Here is a 20,574-nt window from a genome sequence, read left to right as displayed (position 1 = left end):
TGGAACTCGCTCTCTGATTAGAATATGGAATTCGCTCTCTGATTAGAATAAGGAACTCGCTCTCTGATTAGAACATGAAACTCGCTATCTGATTAGAATATGGAACTCGCTCTCTGATTAGAATATGGAACTCGCTCTCTGATTAGAATAAGGAACTCGCTCTCTGATTAGAATACGGAACTCGCTCTCTGATTAGAATATGGAACTCGCTCTCTGTTTAGAATATGGAACTCGCTCTCTGATTAGAATAAGGAACTCGCTCTCTGATTAGAATATGGAACTCGCTCTCTGATTAGAATATGGAATCCGTTCACTGATTTGAATACGGAACTCGCTCTCTGATTAGAATATGGAACTCGCTCTCTGATTAGAATATGGAACTCGCTCCCTGATTAGAATATGGAACTCGCTCTCTGATTAGAATATGCAATTCGCTCTCTGATTAGAATATGGAACTCGCACTCTGATTAGAATATGGAACTCGCACTCTGATTAGAACATGGAACTCGCTCCCTGATTAGAATATGGAAGTCGCTCTCAGATTAGAATACGGAACTCGCTCAATGATTAGAATATGGAACTCGCTCTCTGATTAGAATCTGGAACTTGCTCCATGATTAGAATATGGAACTCGCTCTCTGATTAGAATACGGAACTCGCTCTCTGATTAGAATATGGAACTCCCTCTCTGATTAGAATATGGAACTCGCTCTCTGATTAGAATAGGGAACTCGCTATCTGATTAGAATATGGAACTCGCTCTCTGATTAGAATATGGAACTCGCTCTCTGATTAGAATATGGAAATCGCTCTCTGATTAGAATATGGAACTTGCTCTCTGATTAGAATATTGAACTCGCGCTATTATTACTATATGGAACTCGCTCTCTGATTAGAATATGGAGCTCGCTCTCTCATTAGAACATGGAACTCGCTCTCTGATTAGAATATGGAACTCGCACTCTGATTAGAATACGTAATTCGCCTCCTGATTAGAATATGTAATTCGCCCCCTGATTAGATTACGGAACTCGCTCTCTGATTAGAATTGGGAATTCGCTATCTGATTAGAATATGGAATTCGCTCACTGATTAGAATATGGAACTCGCTCTGTGATTATAATATGTAACTCGCTCTCTGATTAGAATACGGAACTCGCTCTCTGTTTAGAATACGGAACTCGCTCTCTGATTAGAATATGGAACTCGCTCCCTGATTAGAATACGGAACTCGCTCTCTGATTAGAATATGGAACTCGCTCCCTGATTAGAATATGGAACTCGCTCTCTGATTTGAATATGGAACTCGCTCCCTGATTAGAATATGGAAATCGCTCTCTGATTAGAATATGGAACTCGCTCCCTGATTAGAATATGCAATTCACTCTCTGATTAGAATATGCAATTCGCTCTCTGATTAGAATAAGGAACTCGGTCCCTGATAAGAATATGGAACTGGCTCTCTGATTAGAATATGGAATTCGCTCTCTGATTAGAATAAGGAACTCGCTCTCTGATTAGAATATGGAACTCGCTCTCTGATTAGAATATGGAATTCGCTCTCTGATTAGATTAAGGAACTCGCTCTCTGATTAGAATATGAAACTCGCTATCTGATTATAATATGGAACTCGCTCTCTGATTAGAATAAGGAACTCGCTCTCTGATTAGAATATGGAACTCGCTCTCTGATTAGAATAAGGAACTCGCTCTCTGATTAGAATAAGGAACTCGCTCTCTGATTAGAATATGGAACTCGCTCTCTGATGAGAATATGGAACTCGCTCTCTGATTAGAGTATGGAACTCGCTCTCTGATTAGAATAAGGAACTCGCTCTCTGATTAGAATATGGAATTCGCTATCTGATTAGAATATGGAATTCGCTCACTGATTAGAATACGGAACTCGCTCTCTGATTAGAATATGGAACTCGTCTCTGATTAGAATATGGAACTCGCTCCCTGATTAGAATATGGAACTCGCTCTCTGATTAGAATATGCAAGTCGCTCTCTGATTAGAATATGCAAGTCGCTCTCTGATTAGAATATGGAACTCGCACTCTGATTAGAATATGGAACTCGCTCTCTGATTAGAATATGTAATTTGCCTCCTGATTAGAATATGGAACTCGCCCCCTGATTAGAATACGGAACTTGCTCTCTGATTAGAATATGGAATTCGCTCTTTGATTAGAATACGGAACTCGCTCTCTGATTAGAATATGAAACTCGCTCTCAGATTAGAATATGGAACTCGCTCTCTGATTAGAATATGGAACTCGCTCTGTCATTATAATATGGAACTCGCTCTCTGATTAGAATATGGAACTCGCTCAATGATTAGAATATGGAGTTCGCTCAATGATTAGAATACGGAACTTGTTCCATGATTAGAATATGGAACTCGCTCTCTGATTAGAATACGGAACTCGCTCCCTGATTAGAATATGGAACTCGCTCTCTGATTAGAATATGGAACTCGCTCTCTGATTTGAATATGGAACTCGCTCCCTGATTAGAATATGGAATTCGCTCTCTGATTAGAATATGGAACTCGCTCCCTGATTAGAATATGGAATTCGCTCTCTGATTAGAATAAGGAACTCGGTCCCTGATAAGAATATGGAACTCGCTCTCTGATTTGAATACGGAACTCGCTCTCTGATTAGAATATGGAATTCGCTCCCTGATTAGAATATGGAACTCGCTCTCTGATTAGAATACGGAACTCGCTCTCTGATTAGAATATGGAACTCGCTCTCTGATTAGAATATGGAACTCGCTCTCTGATTAGAATACGGAACTGGCTCTCTGATTAGAATATGGAACTCACTCTCTTATTAGAATATGGAACTCGCTCCCTGATTAGAATATGGAACTCGCTCTCTGATTAGAATATGGAATTCGCTCTCTGATTAGAATATTGAACTCGCGCTATTATTACAATAAGGAACTCGCTCTCTGATTAGAATATGGAGCTCGCTCTCTGATTAGAATATGGAACTCGCTCCCTGATTAGAACATGGAACTCGCTCTCTGATTAAAATATGGAACTCGCTCTCTGATTTGAATACGAAACTCGCTCTCTGATTAGAATATGGAACTCGCTCTCTCATTAGAATATGGAACTCGCTCTCTGATTAGAATATGGAACTCGCACTCTGATTAGAATATGTAATTCGCCTCCTGATTAGAATATGTAATTCGCCCCCTGATTAGATTACGGAACTCGCTCCCTGATTAGAATAGGGAATTCGCTATCTGATTAGAATATGGAATTCGCTCACTGATTAGAATATGGAACTCGCTCTGTGATTATAATATGTAACTCGCTCTCTGATTAGAATACGGAACTCGCTCTCTGTTTAGAATATGGAACTCGCTCTCTGATTAGAATAGGGAACTCGCTCCCTGATTAGAATACGGAACTCGCTCTCTGATTAGAATATGGAACTCGCTCCCTGATTAGAATATGGAACTCGCTCTCTGATTTGAATATGGAACTCGCTCCCTGATTAGAATATGGAATTCGCTCTCTGATTAGAATATGGAACTCGCTCCCTGATTAGAATATGCAATTCACTCTCTGATTAGAATATGCAATTCGCTCTCTGATTAGAATAAGGAACTCGGTCCCTGATAAGAATATGGAACTCGCTCTCTGATTAGAATATGGAATTCGCTCTCTGATTAGAATAAGGAACTCGCTCTCTGATTAGAATATTGGACTCGCTCTCTGATTAGAATATGGAATTCGCTCTCTGATTAGAATAAGGAACTCGCTCTCTGATTAGAACATGAAACTCGCTATCTGATTAGAATATGGAACTCGCTCTCTGATTTGAATATGGAACTCGCTCCCTGATTAGAATATGGAATTCGCTCCCTGATTAGAATATGGAACTCGCTCCCTGATTAGAATATGCAATTCGCTCTCTGATTAGAATATGGAATTCGCTCTCTGATTAGAATATGAAACTTGCTCTCTGATTAGAATATGGAACTCGCTCTCTGATTAGAATACGGAACTCGCTCTCTGATTTGAATATGGAACTCGCTCTCTGATTAGAATACGGAACTCGCTCTCTGATTAGAATATGGAACTCGCTCTCTGATTAGAATATGGACCTCGCTCTCTGATTAGAATATGGAACTCGCTCTCTGATTAGAATATCAAACTCGCTCTCTGATTAGAATATGTAATTCGCCACCTGATTAGAATAAGGAACTCGCTCGCTGATTAGAATATGGAACTCGCTCCCTGATTAGAATATAGAAGTCGCTCTCTGATTAGAATACGGAACTCGCTCTCCGATTAGAATATGGAACTCGCTCTCCGATTAGAATATGGAACTCGCTCTCTGATTTGAATACGGAACTCGCTCTTCGATTAGAATATGGAACTCGCTCTCTGATTAGAATATGGAACTCGCTCTCTGATTAGAATACGGAACTCGCTCTCTGATTAAAATATGGAACTTGCTCTCCGATTAGAATACGGAACTCGCTCAATGATTAGAATATGGAACTCGCTCTCTGATTAGAATCTGGAACTTGCTCCATGATTAGAATATGGAACTCGCTCTCTGATTAGAATACGGAACTCGCTCTCTGATTAGAATATGGAACTCCCTCTCTGATTAGAATATGGAACTCGCTCTCTGATTAGAATAGGGAACTCGCTATCTGATTAGAATATGGAACTCGCTCTCTGATTAGAATTTGGAACTCGCTCTCTGAATAGAATATGGAAATCGCTCTCTGATTAGAATATGGAACTTGCTCTCTGATTAGAATATTGAACTCGCGCTATTATTACAATATGGAACTCGCTCTCTGATTAGAATATAGAAGTCGCTCTCTGATTAGAATACGGAACTCGCTCTCCGATTAGAATATGGAACTCGCTCTCCGATTAGAATATGGAACTCGCTCCCTGATTAGAATATAGAAGTCGCTCTCTGATTAGAATACGGAACTCGCTCTCCGATTAGAATATGGAACTCGCTCTGCGATTAGAATATGGAACTCGCTCTCTGATTTGAATACGGAACTCGCTCTTCGATTAGAATATGGAACTCGCTCTCTGATTAGAATATGGAACTCGCTCTCTGATTAGAATACGGAACTCGCTCTCTGATTAAAATATGGAACTTGCTCTCCGATTAGAATACGGAACTCGCTCAATGATTAGAATATGGAACTCGCTCTCTGATTAGAATCTGGAACTTGCTCCATGATTAGAATATGGAACTCGCTCTCTGATTAGAATACGGAACTCGCTCTCTGATTAGAATATGGAACTCCCTCTCTGATTAGAATATGGAACTCGCTCTCTGATTAGAATAGGGAACTCGCTATCTGATTAGAATATGGAACTCGCTCTCTGATTAGAATTTGGAACTCGCTCTCTGATTAGAATATGGAAATCGCTCTCTGATTAGAATATGGAACTTGCTCTCTGATTAGAATATTGAACTCGCGCTATTATTACAATATGGAACTCGCACTCTGATTAGAATACGTAATTCGCCTCCTGATTAGAATATGTAATTCGCCCCCTGATTAGATTACGGAACTCGCTCCCTGATTAGAATTGGGAATTCGCTATCTGATTAGAATATGGAATTCGCTCACTGATTAGAATATGGAACTCGCTCTGTGATTATAATATGTAACTCGCTCTCTGATTAGAATACGGAACTCGCTCTCTGTTTAGAATACGGAACTCGCTCTCTGATTAGAATATGGAACTCGCTCCCTGATTAGAATACGGAACTCGCTCTCTGATTAGAATATGGAACTCGCTCCCTGATTAGAATATGGAACTCGCTCTCTGATTTGAATATGGAACTCGCTCCCTGATTAGAATATGGAAATCGCTCTCTGATTAGAATATGGAACTCGCTCCCTGATTAGAATATGCAATTCACTCTCTGATTAGAATATGCAATTCGCTCTCTGATTAGAATAAGGAACTCGGTCCCTGATAAGAATATGGAACTGGCTCTCTGATTAGAATATGGAATTCGCTCTCTGATTAGAATAAGGAACTCGCTCTCTGATTAGAATATGGAACTCGCTCTCTGATTAGAATATGGAATTCGCTCTCTGATTAGATTAAGGAACTCGCTCTCTGATTAGAATATGAAACTCGCTATCTGATTATAATATGGAACTCGCTCTCTGATTAGAATGTGGAACTCGCTCTCTGATTAGAATAAGGAACTCGCTCTCTGATTAGAATACGGAACTCGCTCTCTGATTAGAATATGGAACTCGCTCTCTGATTAGAATATGGAACTCGCTCTCTGATTAGAGTATGGAACTCGCTCTCTGATTAGAATAAGGAACTCGCTCTCTGATTAGAATATGGAATTCGCTATCTGATTAGAATATGGAATTCGCTCACTGATTAGAATACGGAACTCGCTCTCTGATTAGAATATGGAACTCGTCTCTGATTAGAATATGGAACTCGCTCCCTGATTAGAATATGGAACTCGCTCTCTGATTAGAATATGCAAGTCGCTCTCTGATTAGAATATGGAACTCGCTCTCTGATTAGAATATGCAATTCGCTCTCTGATTAGAATATGGAACTCGCACTCTGATTAGAATATGGAACTCGCTCTCTGATTAGAATATGTAATTTGCCTCCTGATTAGAATATGGAACTCGCCCCCTGATTAGAATACGGAACTTGCTCTCTGATTAGAATATGGAATTCGCTCTTTGATTAGAATACGGAATTCGCTCTCTGATTAGAATATGAAACTCGCTCTCTGATTAGAATATGGAACTCGCTCTCTGATTAGAATATGGAACTCGCTCTGTCATTATAATATGGAACTCGCTCTCTGATTAGAATATGGAACTCGCTCAATGATTAGAATATGGAGTTCGCTCAATGATTAGAATACGGAACTTGTTCCATGATTAGAATATGGAACTCGCTCTCTGATTAGAATACGGAACTCGCTCCCTGATTAGAATATGGAACTCGCTCTCTGATTAGAATATGGAACTCGCTCTCTGATTTGAATATGGAACTCGCTCCCTGATTAGAATATGGAATTCGCTCTCTGATTAGAATATGGAACTCGCTCCCTGATTAGAATATGCAATTCGCTCTCTGATTAGAATAAGGAACTCGGTCCCTGATAAGAATATGGAACTCGCTCTCTGATTTGAATACGGAACTCGCTCTCTGATTAGAATATGGAATTCGCTCCCTGATTAGAATATGGAACTCGCTCTCTGATTCGAATACGGAACTCGCTCTCTGATTAGAATAGGGAACTCGCTCCCTGATTAGAATACGGAACTCGCTCTCTGATTAGAATATGGAACTCGCTCCCTGATTAGAATATGGAACTCGCTCTCTGATTAGAATATGGAACTCGCTCCCTGATTAGAATATGGAATTCGCTCTCTGATTAGAATATGGAACTCGCTCCCTGATTAGAATATGCAATTCACTCTCTGATTAGAATATGCAATTCGCTCTCTGATTAGAATAAGGAACTCGGTCCCTGATAAGAATATGGAACTCGCTCTCTGATTAGAATATGGAATTCGCTCTCTGATTAGAATAAGGAACTCGCTCTCTGATTAGAATATGGAACTCGCTCTCTGATTAGAATATGGAATTCGCTCTCTGATTAGAATAAGGAACTCGCTCTCTGATTAGAACATGAAACTCGCTATCTGATTAGAATATGGAACTCGCTCTCTGATTAGAATATGGAACTTGCTCTCTGATTAGAATAAAAAACTCGCTCTCTGATTAGAATACGGAACTCGCTCTCTGATTAGAATATGGAACTCGCTCTCTGATTAGAATATGGAACTCGCTCTCTGATTAGAGTATGGAACTCGCTCTCTGATTAGAATAAGGAACTCGCTCTCTGATTAGAATATGGAAGTCGGTCTCTGATTAGAATACGGAACTCACTCCCAGATTAGAATATGGAATTCGCTATCTGATTACAATATGGAATCCGCTCACTGATTTGAATACGGAACTCGCTCTCTGATTAGAATATGGAACTCGCTCTCTGATTAGAATATGGAACTCGCCCCCTGATTAGAATATGGAACTCGCTCCCTGATTAGAATATGCAATTCGCTCTCTGATTAGAATATGGAACTCGCACTCTGATTAGCATATGTAATTTGCCTCCTGATTAGAATATGGAACTCGCCCCCTGATTAGAATACGGAACTCGCTCTCTGATTAGAATATGGAATTCGCTCTTTGATTAGAATACGTAACTCGCTCTCTGATTAGAATATGAAACTCGCTCTCTGATTAGAATATGGAACTCACTCCCTGATTAGAATATGGAACTTGCTCTCTGATTAGAATATGGATCTCGCTCTCTGATTAGAATATGGAACTCGCTCTGTCATTATAATATGGAACTCGCTCTCTGATTAGAATATGGAACTCGCTCAATGATTAGAATATGGAATTCGCTCAATGATTAGAATACGGAACTTGCTCCATGATTAGAATATGGAACTCGCTCTCTGATTAGAATACGGAACTCGCTCCCTGATTAGAATATGGAACTCGCTCTCTGATTAGAATATGGAACTCGCTCTCTGATTTGAATATGGAACTCGCTCTCTGATTAGAATATGGAACTCGCTCTCTGATTAGAATATGTAATTCGCCTCCTGATTAGAATATGTAATTCGCCCCCTGATTAGATTACGGAACTCGCTCCCTGATTAGAATATGGAATTCGCTATCTGATTAGAATATGGAATTCGCTCACTTATTAGAATATGGAACTCGCTCTGTGATTATAATATGGAACTCGTTCTCTGATTAGAATACGGAACTCGCTCTCTGTTTAGAATACGGAACTCGCTCTCTGATTAGAATATGGAACTCGCTCCCTGATTAGAATACGGAACTCGCTCTCTGATTAGAATATGGAACTCGCTCCCTGATTAGAATATGGAACTCGCTCTCTGATTTGAATATGGAACTCGCTCCCTGATTAGAATATGGAATTCGCTCTCTGATTAGAATATGGAACTCGCTCCCTGATTAGAATATGCAATTCGCTCTCTGATTAGAATATGCAATTCGCTCTCTGATTAGATTAAGGAACTCGGTCCCTGATAAGAATATGGAACTCGCTCTCTGATTAGAATATGGAATTCGCTCTCTGATTAGAATATGAAACTTGCTCTCTGATTAGAATATGGAACTCGCTCTCTGATTTGAATATGGAACTCGCTCCCTGATTAGAATATGGAATTCGCTCTCTGATTAGAATATGGAACTCGCTCCCTGATTAGAATATGCAATTCGCTCTCTGATTAGAATATGCAATTCGCTCTCTGATTAGATTAAGGAACTCGGTCCCTGATAAGAATATGGAACTCGCTCTCTGATTAGAATATGGAATTCGCTCTCTGATTAGAATATGAAACTTGCTCTCTGATTAGAATATGGAACTCGCTCTCTGATTAGAATACGGAACTCGCTCTCTGATTTGAATATGGAACTCGCTCTCTGATTAGAATACGGAACTCGCTCTCTGATTAGAATATGGAACTCGCTCTCTGATTAGAATATGGACCTCGCTCTCTGATTAGAATATGGAACTCGCTCTCTGATTAGAATATCAAACTCGCTCTCTGATTAGAATATGTAATTCGCCACCTGATTAGAATACGGAACTCGCTCGCTGATTAGAATATGGAACTCACTCCCTGATTAGAATATAGAACTCGCTCTCTGATTAGAATACGGAACTCGCTCTCCGATTAGAATATGGAACTCGCTCTCCGATTAGAATATGGAACTCGCTCTCTGATTTGAATACGGAACTCGCTCTTCGATTAGAATATGGAACTCGCTCTCTGATTAGAATATGGAACTCGCTCTCTGATTAGAATACGGAACTCGCTCTCTGATTAAAATATGGAACTTGCTCTCCGATTAGAATACGGAACTCGCTCAATGATTAGAATATGGAACTCGCTCTCTGATTAGAATCTGGAACTTGCTCCATGATTAGAATATGGAACTCGCTCTCTGATTAGAATATGGAACTCGCTCTCTGATTAGAATATGGAACTCCCTCTCTGATTAGAATATGGAACTCGCTCTCTGATTAGAATAGGGAACTCGCTATCTGATTAGAATATGGAACTCGCTCTCTGATTAGAATATGGAACTCGCTCTCTGATTAGAATATGGAAATCGCTCTCTGATTAGAATATGGAACTTGCTCTCTGATTAGAATATTGAACTCGCGCTATTATTACAATATGGAACTCGCTCTCTGATTAGAATATGGAACTCGCCCTCTGATTAGAATATCTAATTCGCCCCCTGATTAGAATACGGAACTCGCTCCCTGATTAGAATATGGAATTCGCTCTCTGATTAGAATATGGAACTCGCTCTCTGATTAGAATATGGAACTCGCTCTCTGATTTGAATATGGAACTCACTCTCTGATTAGAATATGGAACTCGCTCTGTCATTATAATATGGAACTCGCTCTCTGATTAGAATATGGAACTCGCTCAATGATTAGAATATGGAATTCGCTCAATGATTAGAATACGGAACTTGCTCCATGATTAGAATATGGAACTCGCTCTCTGATTAGAATACGGAACTCGCTCCCTGATTAGAATATGGAACTCGCTCTCTGATTAGAATATGGAACTCGCTCTCTGATTTGAATATGGAACTCGCTCTCTGATTAGAATATGGAACTCGCTCTCTGATTAGAATATGTAATTCGCCTCCTGATTAGAATATGTAATTCGCCCCCTGATTAGATTACGGAACTCGCTCCCTGATTAGAATATGGAATTCGCTATCTGATTAGAATATGGAATTCGCTCACTTATTAGAATATGGAACTCGCTCTGTGATTATAATATGGAACTCGTTCTCTGATTAGAATACGGAACTCGCTCTCTGTTTAGAATACGGAACTCGCTCTCTGATTAGAATATGGAACTCGCTCCCTGATTAGAATACGGAACTCGCTCTCTGATTAGAATATGGAACTCGCTCCCTGATTAGAATATGGAACTCGCTCTCTGATTTGAATATGGAACTCGCTCCCTGATTAGAATATGGAATTCGCTCTCTGATTAGAATATGGAACTCGCTCCCTGATTAGAATATGCAATTCGCTCTCTGATTAGAATATGCAATTCGCTCTCTGATTAGATTAAGGAACTCGGTCCCTGATAAGAATATGGAACTCGCTCTCTGATTAGAATATGGAATTCGCTCTCTGATTAGAATATGAAACTTGCTCTCTGATTAGAATATGGAACTCGCTCTCTGATTTGAATATGGAACTCGCTCCCTGATTAGAATATGGAATTCGCTCTCTGATTAGAATATGGAACTCGCTCCCTGATTAGAATATGCAATTCGCTCTCTGATTAGAATATGCAATTCGCTCTCTGATTAGATTAAGGAACTCGGTCCCTGATAAGAATATGGAACTCGCTCTCTGATTAGAATATGGAATTCGCTCTCTGATTAGAATATGAAACTTGCTCTCTGATTAGAATATGGAACTCGCTCTCTGATTAGAATACGGAACTCGCTCTCTGATTTGAATATGGAACTCGCTCTCTGATTAGAATACGGAACTCGCTCTCTGATTAGAATATGGAACTCGCTCTCTGATTAGAATATGGACCTCGCTCTCTGATTAGAATATGGAACTCGCTCTCTGATTAGAATATCAAACTCGCTCTCTGATTAGAATATGTAATTCGCCACCTGATTAGAATACGGAACTCGCTCGCTGATTAGAATATGGAACTCACTCCCTGATTAGAATATAGAACTCGCTCTCTGATTAGAATACGGAACTCGCTCTCCGATTAGAATATGGAACTCGCTCTCCGATTAGAATATGGAACTCGCTCTCTGATTTGAATACGGAACTCGCTCTTCGATTAGAATATGGAACTCGCTCTCTGATTAGAATATGGAACTCGCTCTCTGATTAGAATACGGAACTCGCTCTCTGATTAAAATATGGAACTTGCTCTCCGATTAGAATACGGAACTCGCTCAATGATTAGAATATGGAACTCGCTCTCTGATTAGAATCTGGAACTTGCTCCATGATTAGAATATGGAACTCGCTCTCTGATTAGAATATGGAACTCGCTCTCTGATTAGAATATGGAACTCCCTCTCTGATTAGAATATGGAACTCGCTCTCTGATTAGAATAGGGAACTCGCTATCTGATTAGAATATGGAACTCGCTCTCTGATTAGAATATGGAACTCGCTCTCTGATTAGAATAGGGAACTCGCTCTCTGATTAGAATATGGAACTCGCACTCTGATTTGAATACGTAATTCGCCTCCTGATTAGAATATGTAATTCGCCCCCTGATTAGATTACGGAACTCGCTCCCTGATTAGAATTGGGAATTCGCTATCTGATTAGAATATGGAATTCGCTCACTGATTAGAATATGGACCTCGCTCTGTGATTATAATATGTAACTCGCTCTCTGATTAGAATACGGAACTCGCTCTCTGTTTAGAATACGGAACTCGCTCTCTGATTAGAATATGGAACTTGCTCCCTGATTAGAATACGGAACTCGCTCTCTGATTAGAATATGGAACTCGCTCCCTGATTAGAATATGGAACTCGCTCTCTGATTTGAATATGGAACTCGCTCCCTGATTAGAATATGGAAATCGCTCTCTGATTAGAATATGGAACTCGCTCCCTGATTAGAATATGCAATTCACTCTCTGATTAGAATATGCAATTCGCTCTCTGATTAGAATAAGGAACTCGGTCCCTGATAAGAATATGGAACTGGCTCTCTGATTAGAATATGGAATTCGCTCTCTGATTAGAATAAGGAACTCGCTCTCTGATTAGAATATGGAACTCGCTCTCTGATTAGATTAAGGAACTCGCTCTCTGATTAGAATATGAAACTCGCTATCTGATTATAATATGGAACTCGCTCTCTGATTAGAATATGGAACTCGCTCTCTGATTAGAATAAGGAACTCGCTCTCTGATTAGAATACGGAACTCGCTCTCTGATTAGAATATGGAACTCGCTCTCTGATTAGAATATGGAACTCGCTCTCTGATTAGAGTATGGAACTCGCTCTCTGATTAGAATAAGGAACTCGCTCTCTGATTAGAATATGGAATTCGCTATCTGATTAGAATATGGAATTCGCTCACTGATTAGAATACGGAACTCGCTCTCTGATTAGAATATGGAACTCGTCTCTGATTAGAATATGGAACTCGCTCCCTGATTAGAATATGGAACTCGCTCTCTGATTAGAATATGCAAGTCGCTCTCTGATTAGAATATGCAAGTCGCTCTCTGATTAGAATATGGAACTCGCTCTCTGATTAGAATATGCAATTCGCTCTCTGATTAGAATATGGAACTCGCACTCTTATTAGAATATGGAACTCGCTCTCTGATTAGAATATGTAATTTGCCTCCTGATTAGAATATGGAACTCGCCCCCTGATTAGAATACGGAACTTGCTCTCTGATTAGAATATGGAATTCGCTCTTTGATTAGAATACGGAACTCGCTCTCTGATTAGAATATGAAACTCGCTCTCTGATTAGAATATGGAACTCGCTCTCTGATTAGAATATGGAACTCGCTCTGTCATTATAATATGGAACTCGCTCTCTGATTAGAATATGGAACTCGCTCAATGATTAGAATATGGAGTTCGCTCAATGATTAGAATACGGAACTTGTTCCATGATTAGAATATGGAACTCGCTCTCTGATTAGAATACGGAACTCGCTCCCTGATTAGAATATGGAACTCGCTCTCTGATTAGAATATGGAACTCGCTCTCTGATTTGAATATGGAACTCGCTCCCTGATTAGAATATGGAATTCGCTCTCTGATTAGAATATGGAACTCGCTCCCTGATTAGAATATGCAATTCGCTCTCTGATTAGAATATGCAATTCGCTCTCTGATTAGAATAAGGAACTCGGTCCCTGATAAGAATATGGAACTCGCTCTCTGATTTGAATACGGAACTCGCTCTCTGATTAGAATATGGAATTCGCTCCCTGATTAGAATATGGAACTCGCTCTCTGATTAGAATACGGAACTCGCTCTCTGATTAGAATATGGAACTCGCTCTCTGATTAGAATATGGAACTCGCTCTCTGATTAGAATATGGAACTCGCTCTCTGATTAGAATACGGAACTGGCTCTCTGATTAGAATATGGAACTCACTCTCTTATTAGAATATGGAACTCGCTCTCTGATTAGAATATGAAACTCGCTCTCTGATTAGAATATGGAGCTCGCTCTCTGATTAGAATATGGAACTCGCTCCCTGATTAGAACATGGAACTCGCTCTCTGATTTGAATACGAAACTCGCTCTCTGATTAGAATATGGAACTCGCTCTCTCATTAGAATATGGAACTCGCTCTCTGATTAGAATATGGAACTCGCTCTCTGATTAGAATATGTAATTCGCCTCCTGATTAGAATATGTAATTCGCCCCCTGATTAGATTACGGAACTCGCTTCCTGATTAGAATAGGGAATTCGCTATCTGATTAGAATATGGAATTCGCTCACTGATTAGAATATGGAACTCGCTCTGTGATTATAATATGTAACTCGCTCTCTGATTAGAATACGGAACTCGCTCTCTGTTTAGAATATGGAACTCGCTCTCTGATTAGAATAGGGAACTCGCTCCCTGATTAGAATATGGAACTCGCTCTCTGATTTGAATATGGAACTCGCTCCCTGATTAGAATATGGAATTCGCTCTCTGATTAGAATATGGAACTCGCTCCCTGATTAGAATATGCAATTCACTCTCTGATTAGAATATGCAATTCGCTCTCTGATTAGAATAAGGAACTCGGTCCCTGATAAGAATATGGAACTCGCTCTCTGATTAGAATATGGAATTCGCTCTCTGATTAGAATAAGGAACTCGCTCTCTGATTAGAATATGGAACTCGCTCTCTGATTAGAATATGGAATTCGCTCTCTGATTAGAATAAGGAACTCGCTCTCTGATTAGAACATGAAACTCGCTATCTGATTAGAATATGGAACTCGCTCTCTGATTAGAATATGGAACTCGCTCTCTGATTAGAATAAGGAACTCGCTCTCTGATTAGAATACGGAACTCGCTCTCTGATTAGAATATGGAACTCGCTCTCTGATTAGAATATGGAACTCGCTCTCTGATTAGAATATGGAACTCGCCCTCTGATTAGAATATCTAATTCGCCCCCTGATTAGAATACGGAACTCGCTCCCTGATTAGAATATGGAATTCGCTCTCTGATTAGAATATGGAACTCGCTCTCTGATTAGAATATGGAACTCGCTCTCTGATTTGAATATGGAACTCACTCTCTGATTAGAATATGGAACTCGCTCTCTGATTTGAATATGGAACTCACTCTCTGATTAGAATATGGAACTCGCTCTCTGATTAGAATACGGAGTTCGCTCTCTGATTAGAATATGGAACTCGCTCTCTCATTATAAGACGGAACTCGCTCCCTGATTAGAATACGGAACTCGCTCTATGATTAGAATATGGAACTCGCTCTATGATTAGAATATGGAACTCGCTCTCTGATTAGAATACGGAACTCGCTCTATGATTAGAATATGGAACTCGCTCTCTCATTAGAATATGGAACTCGCTCTCTGATTAGAATATGGAACTCGCTCCCTCATTAGAATATGGAACTCGCTCCCTGATTAGAATATTGAACTCGCTCTCTGATTAGAGTATGGAACTCGCTCTCTAATTTGAATATGGAACTCACTCTGTGATTAGAATATGGAACTCGCTCTCTGATTAGAATATGGAACTCACTCTGTGATTAGAATATGGAACTCGCTCCCTGATTAGAATATGGAACTCGCTCCCTGATTAGAATATGGAACTCGCTCTCTGATTAGAATATGGAACTTGCTCCCACATGGGGCGATCGAAGAGATTATTAGACCTAATTAAGTGGAAGCTGGATAAACACATGAGGGAGAATGAAATAGGAGCTTACGTTGAGAAGGTTGGATGAATAGGGGATGGAGGAGGCTTGTGTGGCACATTAACAGCAGCATTAACAGGTTAGGCCAAATGTCCTGTTTTGCTCTCCTGTAAATTCCTCATACATTTTACATAATTCCATGGGTTTATGAAGACAGACTTGTATAGTCAGAGCTCTTATTCACTGGAGCCAATAATAATGAAGGGCTGGTCGGATGGAGAAGTCACCAGGGGCCATGTTAAGGTAGTCATTGAGAGAGTGCTTCCGCTGGTCAGCAAGGTACTAACTGGAAGAATGAACACAAGAGGAATCAGCTTGAAAAAGAATCTTAACACTGAGCATGGCTTTCAAAGTGGAACTCACGGCCAGTGAAGGAAAAACCCTTGAAGAAGGGAACAGCATTACTTGCTCGAAAAGGTTTATAAAAGAAATAGAGAGTGAATGAGAGAGTGGATTGGAATGGGTGGTTCCTGTGGAGTGAACTCCCTGGCAATAGGATTGACGGATCTGAGTGATTACTTTCTGTCAATGACTCTTCAGTGACTGGAGGTTGCTCAGTGGGCCAGCCATTTAGATAACTTGAGCCATCAATAATACATATAATAATACAAATTCTATATAATTAAGAAATGAATCACGCACCCTCTTGCCATCTTCACCAGGATCCCCCTGTAAGGAGAACACACGCCATTACACCAGTGTTACACGATGCCTTAAATTTACTAGATCCTCATCAATGGAGCACTCTTCAAATGCAAACTGGAGACACAAGGCACATGGGGTGCTTGTGGTCACCTGCAGATACGCAGGTCTTCAGTTGTGGATGACGCAGGAGAAGGACAAGGGCCATTCAGCCCCCCCAAGCCCATTCGGGCCCAAGGAAGAAAGGTTGAATGAAACTGGACAGTAAAAGCTTTCTCCTTCGACAAAGCTTGACCTCGAGGTGAACCTGTGTGAAAGTTCTCCTGCTGGTGTCGCAGCGCCCAATCGCCCACTCAGAAGGGCAAGCTGGGCTCCGTCAACACGTCGACGTTGCGCGAGTCCGTGTCTCTTTAGCCACGCTCTCCTCCTCCATCGGAAGGTGGGGCCAAGTCAAGCTGTACGCTGTGTTAGGACTCCTACTGCCAACTTAGACTCTAGTGTGAGGTAAGGGTGGGGCTGTGGGGGAGAGGGGGTGGGGTGCATGGGGTCTACAATGTCAGGGCCACCATCCTTTGGGTGAGATGCCAGACAGAGCTTTTGACTGCCTATTCTGGTGGCCCAGGTGGACCACTTTAAGTTCCCGTGGATTTATTCAAAGGAGAACGGAGAGTACTTCCCAGAGTCCTGCCAACCAAGGGCGCCAATGGAACCTGGTTGATCTCGCTGCTGCGCGAACTGCAAGATGCTCCCGGGTAACTTACAAAAAGGTTTGAACATAATCAGCGTTCAAGTCTTGTCCAATATGCCCAAGTCTTGCTCCTTTTTTTCAATTAACCAGGATCTTGGGGAGCCTCTAGTTCCCCATGCTTTCTCCATGACAACGCCTCGGCCAATCAGAGTCAACTCGCCAACCAACCGGCACCCTTTTCCCTTGCGGTATAAATTGTTGCGATTGTCTGAAATTTGGCATTCTTGCATTTGTCCTGAGGCGTGCAGGGTGAAAAGCTTCAGCAACAAGCCCCCCTTTTCAGTAACATTCAAGCCCCGCACTACCCAGCGACTGTATAATGTTATACCCGTGAAAACTGACCCGAGAGATGCCCGGATTATCCGGCCAAATCGCTACTCACCGGCTCCCCATCTCTCCCAGGAGGGCCCGGCGGTCCCTGCGGCCCGGGTGGTCCTTGCCCGCCGACGCCCTGCCCCACAACGACTCCGTCGCCGCGTTCCTGGACCCCGGAACCAGCAGGACCGGGGGCGCCCGGGGGGCCCTGGCTCCCCGGGGATCCTTTCTCCCCCTTCGGGCCGCGGTAGCCGAATCCAGCGGTGCCCTGGCGGAGGAGAGGGGCAGAGGAAGCGGAGGGGGTTAAGGTTATTCTTCAGCTCGCACCTTGGCGGCCTGCCTTTACCTAGCGCCGTTAGCGGGAGTGTCAGCCGAATAGAAATTTGACACCGAGTCACGCGATTGCTACTGGCGGCCGACACCTCCATCAGGGGGCGGGGATTAAGCTTTAAGGGGGCATCTTAAAAAGGCGGGAAGACGGAGGGAGGTGGGTGGGAAGGGATGGGGGTTGCCAGAGTGAGCACAGGGGTGGCGGGTGGATGGGACATCTGTCGGGCGGGGACACGGGCAGCAGGCGTTTCGGAGGCACTGCAGGTTACCGCGGGTGGGCCTCTGGAGACTGGCGCACACGTGGCAGCGAGTGGCTCAGTGCCCGACCCCACCAGTCCGGCAACACCCCCATTGCTCGCTCCAAGTCACACGGCCTGAATAAACCCGCGGCTCGGGACTTCTTACTCGTCTGGCGTGGGGTGGGGGGATGGGGGTGTCAGGGTGGGGGGTGTCCGGGTGGGGGGATGGGGGTGGGGGGTATCGGGGTGGGGGGTGTTGGGGGTGGGGGGTGGGGGGTGTCAGGGTGGGGGGTGTCGGGGGTGGGGGGTGTCGGGGGTGGGGGGTGTCGGGGTGGGGGTGGGGGTGGGGGGTGTCGGGGTAGGGGTGGGGGTGGGGCGTAGGGGTGGGGGTGGCGGGTGTCGGGGTAGGGGTGGGGGTGGGGCGTAGGGGTGGGGGTGGCGGGTGTCAGGGTAGGGGTGGGGGTGGGGGGTGGGGAGGTGTCGGGGGTGGGGGGTGTCGGGGTGAGGGTGGGGGGGTGGGGAGATGTCGGGTTGGGGGGAGGGGAGGTGGCGGGGTGCCGGGGTGGGGGTGGGAGGTGTCGGGGGTGTCAGGGTGGGGGGTGTCGGGGGTGTCAGGGTGGGGGGTGTCAGGGGTGGGGGTGGGGAGGTGGTGGGGGAGGGGAGCTGGACACTAAGAGCTCACAGTGCCATTCCCTGGTGAAGCCGGGAGGATGCGGCCCTTCCAAAGGATAACGAGGGAACGTTCCGGAACGCTCAGCCGAGACGGATCCGCATGATTCCGGCCCCCTCGGCAGCGGGTCCCGGGATCCTCGGTGCTTCCTCGGGAAGGGGAGAGCCTCTCCCCATTAAACAGGCCGAACGGCGGTGATCTGGAACATGGGGCCTGGGAGGATCGGCTTCAACAGGGAACTGGGTAACTCACCAGGGAGGAGGGATTCTCCAGGAGAAGGCGCGGGGACCACTTGGATGGCTCTTTCAAAGAGCTGGCACAGGGGAGATGGCCGGAATGGCCTCCTTCTGTGCTGTAAAGATTCTCTGGAGCTGAAGGGACATTCTGGCCAGACTGTGCCTGAGTATCACTGAAAAAAGAGAGGTGTCAAAGCTTTTGGTCTTGCACTCATCAGGACACTCACAAGGATACCAATATATAAGGGGAAAACAACAACTTATACTCCATTTATACTCCATGGCATTCTCCATGGCAATGCCACTTGCCAACCAGTCAGCACTCTCTTCACGAACAGTATAAATTGTTGTTCTCCCCCATATATTGGTATTCTTGTGAAGTGTCCTGATGAGTGCAAGACGAAAAGCTTCGACACCTCTCTTTTTTGCAGTGATGCTCCAGTTCTGTGCTACCAAGCGACTATTTGTGTACCGTACCTTCTCACCTGGGTCCCCTTTGTCACCCTGCGAGCAAACAAAACAAAAATAGAGACAAGTTAGGAACACCAGAGGTGACATTTTGAAAGCTGCCAGGGATCAGGCCACTTCATTCACCCCGCCCCTCCCCCCACCACCCCTCCCTCCCTCCCTCTCCCCCCCTCCCTCTCCCCTCCTCCCTCCCCCGCCCACTCACCCTGATCTCACAAGCCCAGCATTGTAATTGAATGCCCCCCATCACCGCCCCTATCACAGGCAGCCCGGCACAAGGAGGGAAATTCAAAGCAAGTGAGTCCTCACAGATAAAGCCAACGTGTGTTGTATTTTTTTTTGGGGGGGTGGGGGGTATTGGGCACATTACTCAAGAGGAATATTTGGGTTAAGAGCTCCAAGAATGGGTCCTGTCGCACTTTGGGGCCTCCTCTGGGTCGTCAGGATGGGGAGAGGCCTTGAAAGCAAAGACGTCCGGCGGAGAGACTCGAGGGTGGGGGATGGTGGGGGGTCGAGGGAGGTTTATTAGAGGTGTTAAGAATGATGAGGGGTTTTGACAAGAGGACAGAGGGAGAAACTGTTTCCAGTGGCAGGAGGGTCAGTGGGGAGGACGCGGGTTTAAGGTGACTGGCAAAAGATCCAGAGGGGGAGGGATTTTTATTTTAAAGGCAGCGAGTGGGTCGGGATCGGGATCTGGAATGTTCTGCCCGGGAGTTGTGGTGAAGCGGCTCTGACACGGGGACTGAGGCACTTGCAGCGGGCGGGAAGGGGTGGAAGGGCCCGCTCTGTGGGGCAGATCAACGGGCAAACTCTGTCCCTGGGCTCCTGGGGTAAACTCGCGATC

At 43.6% G+C, this 20,574-nt stretch overlaps 1 long non-coding RNA gene across 1 annotated transcript; it reads right to left on the bottom strand.

Moving 5' to 3' along the window:
* Positions 1-16,723: 16,723 nt before the first annotated feature.
* Positions 16,724-19,768, bottom strand: LOC144674626 (uncharacterized). Its single transcript, XR_013574602.1, has 3 exons — positions 19,740-19,768; positions 17,855-18,055; positions 16,724-16,751 (listed from the first exon to the last, which is right to left on the bottom strand). It is a non-coding gene; the product is annotated as an uncharacterized LOC144674626 (long non-coding RNA).
* Between the last annotated feature and the right edge of the window lie 806 nt (positions 19,769-20,574).

The sequence above is a fragment of the Cetorhinus maximus genome, unplaced genomic scaffold (genome assembly GCF_964194155.1).
Source record: "Cetorhinus maximus unplaced genomic scaffold, sCetMax3.hap1.1 HAP1_SCAFFOLD_728, whole genome shotgun sequence".
In the NCBI taxonomy this organism is placed as follows: Eukaryota; Metazoa; Chordata; class Chondrichthyes; order Lamniformes; family Cetorhinidae; genus Cetorhinus; species Cetorhinus maximus.
This window is presented reverse-complemented; position numbering and strand designations above follow the sequence as displayed.